This window comes from Sinocyclocheilus anshuiensis, unplaced genomic scaffold, assembly GCF_001515605.1.
Source record: "Sinocyclocheilus anshuiensis isolate Anshui unplaced genomic scaffold, SAMN03320099.WGS_v1.1 scaffold330, whole genome shotgun sequence".
In the NCBI taxonomy this organism is placed as follows: domain Eukaryota; kingdom Metazoa; phylum Chordata; class Actinopteri; order Cypriniformes; family Cyprinidae; genus Sinocyclocheilus; species Sinocyclocheilus anshuiensis.
The window spans coordinates 2,051,565-2,054,239 of record NW_015547689.1 but is presented as its reverse complement, the minus strand read 5'-3'; the positions used below and the strand labels follow the sequence as shown (position 1 = coordinate 2,054,239).

General features: G+C 39.6%; 1 long non-coding RNA gene across 1 annotated transcript; it reads left to right on the top strand.

Annotated features, from left to right (window-relative positions):
- Window positions 1–250: 250 nt before the first annotated feature.
- On the top strand, window positions 251–776 carry LOC107703494 (uncharacterized). Its single transcript, XR_001635840.1, has 3 exons — window positions 251–342; window positions 474–533; window positions 648–776. It is a non-coding gene; the product is annotated as an uncharacterized LOC107703494 (long non-coding RNA).
- The last annotated feature ends 1,899 nt before the right edge of the window (window positions 777–2,675 follow it).

Below are 2,675 nucleotides of genomic sequence, written 5' to 3'. Positions count from 1 at the left end.
CCATCTAGCCTTAAAAGACACCTTTTTGTTTTCCAAGTACATGATCACAAATGACCCACTGCATAAAAATGCTGAGCTGCCATTAAATGTGCTATACATATGACAATCAAATAATCAATTCAAAAGAACTCTCAAACACGACCGTTTAAAAAAAAAAATCTAATACTGTCCCTAGTGGATGAGATACTGTCTCTTACTTAACATGCTTACATGACTACAGGGTTGGGGCGTCTTGTAGGAGGGAACAGATTTCATAACATTGCATGTATAAATAACAGCTTGCAGGCACACATGTGCATTCTTCCTCTCTGCACAGTCTCAAGCTACAACATTCTACAACATGTAAGCTCTGAAACTTTTACTTTTGTAGTGCTGTATAAACTTCAGTAGCACCATAAAAATTACTTCAAGTTGCTGCTGGAGTTCCCTAAAGGTAACCTCATTCTTTCTTTTTTGTTTTAAATGTTTTAAAGGATTTGCCTGACAGGAGTGATTGTGCTGCTCTTTGCAGTGACTGTTGATGGAAGAGTTGGGTGAGAATCATTTTTGCTTCCCTTGCAGCAGTAAAATATCCGCACAACAAAGACTATAATCTATATATGTCCATTGTTGTGTCATGTTTAATGTATTGTGTTTGCATCTCTCAGGGACTCCAGTGAATCCAGTTACTGCACAGAGACAAAGGAATGTTTTCTGTTCGACTTGGTTTGTGCAGGAAAAGATTATGAGGTGAGATTCAAGATGTACATAAAGAAACTGAATAGATAAAATAACAAGCTCAAACACATCAACCTGGGGCCGGACTCACGAAACATGCAAAAAAAAAAAAAAAGTCTTCTTAACTGCCACTTTCTTCTTATTTTTTAACTTAAGAAAAAAAAAAGAATATTTTGAATTCCCAAAAATTCTTCTTAAGAATGGTCTTATCTTTTTTCTTAAGATTGTATATATAGATATATTTATAATTAAGATATATTTATAATTATAAAAAAAATGCATTTTATGATGAACACAGTATAAGGCAGTATAAGCACACGTGATTTTTCCATTCCCGCATCTGCGCCCGCGCCCGCTCTCACCTCATGTTTGCGGCTGAATACAAATGATCATTATAATTAATGGACAACTAGGCTATATCAGGGAAAAGACATATCTGCGCAGTCCGGCGCAGAGGAAAGGGAAAAAAAAGCCCGAGATGAAGCCCGTGCATCACAGGTAACTACGTTCATAATCCTGTGAAACTGTTTTAATGTCGGTAATAATTTCACCACCAACAACAACGCATCTGACTTAATATTCTAGTTTCCATGACTTAAAATAAAAACTACGAGGCAATATATGGTATATAGTTTAAATATGGTTTCACTGAATAACACTGTTAAAATACATAAAGTAATACAAAATAAACAATTTACATTATTACAAATGCCTGCAAAGGGCACCAAAGGCCTGATAATTGCTGTTGTTACACTTACAGGACGATCAAATCCTTGTTTAATATTGACCAAATATGTAGGCCTAATTCAAAAATCCACTTAATTTTTTTCTTTTGGCCACCTTTTCGCGATAGAAATGCTACATCCTCTTTAATTTCTTAAAAAAAAAAAAACATGTGGACATCACAACCCTTAGCCCCGTTTTAAATTAATATAATCATTTATACTTCTGACTCATCCATTTTCATAAAAAAATTGTTTAATGGCTCAATTGTGAGGTTTATCATTTTATAATTTATTTTGTTTTTGTGAAAACCTGTATCTCAACTGTAAATCAATTGCTATTCCGTGGTCTACAGCATGAATGAAAGCCATTATAACATGAAACATGTAGAAACACTGGACACAACTATGGGGCACCATTGTGCAGCAGCAAGCATCACAACAAAAAAAGGAACCTCAAGCTTGATCTAGTAAATGTGTGCAAATGTATAGGGCCACATTCCTATATTTTGCCTGGGGACCCCAATTCACTAAATCCGCCCCGCTTTATTGTCTGTTATAATTCTGACTGTTCCCCTGTTGTCAGTCCTGTAATATATGGTATAAAATTAGGTCAAATCAGGGTAAAAATATTGTATAATTTCCGAAGTTCAAGGATTAATAACTTCACTGTTATAAATAATTTAGTGCTGACTGTTTTTTTTTGTTAACCTCTCTGTGCTCTGTGTTCCAGTCCCGCCTGATCCGCCTTGATGGTCTCCTGCCTCGTCAGCTCCACTTTGGTGCTCATCTGCTCAGCCTGAGCCTTCTTGGTGGTCATCTGCTCCACTGAAGTGGTCCTCCGCTCCATAATCTCCATCCTGGTGGTCTTCTGCTCCATCGTGGGTATCTTCAGACCAATCTGCTCAGTTGTGGTGGTCATCCGCTTCCCCTGGTGGTCTTCAGCTCCGGCTGCTCCACCCTGGTGGCCCTCGGCTCCGCCTACTCTGCACTGGTGGCTCACAGCTCCCCCTGCTCCGCCCTGGTGGTCCTCAGCTCCACATGCTTTGCCCTGATGGTCTTCAGCTCTGCCCTGGCCTCCTGCTCTGCCGGCTCCACCCTAGCTCCCTGGTCTACTACTGCCACTACACGGACCTGGCCCACCGTCCCTCCCCCTGATCCGCCTGGGGCTATCTCACGATCCCAGTCTGTGGTCCTCTGTCTTGTGTTCAAGGACTTTTATGTTGAAATGGTTCT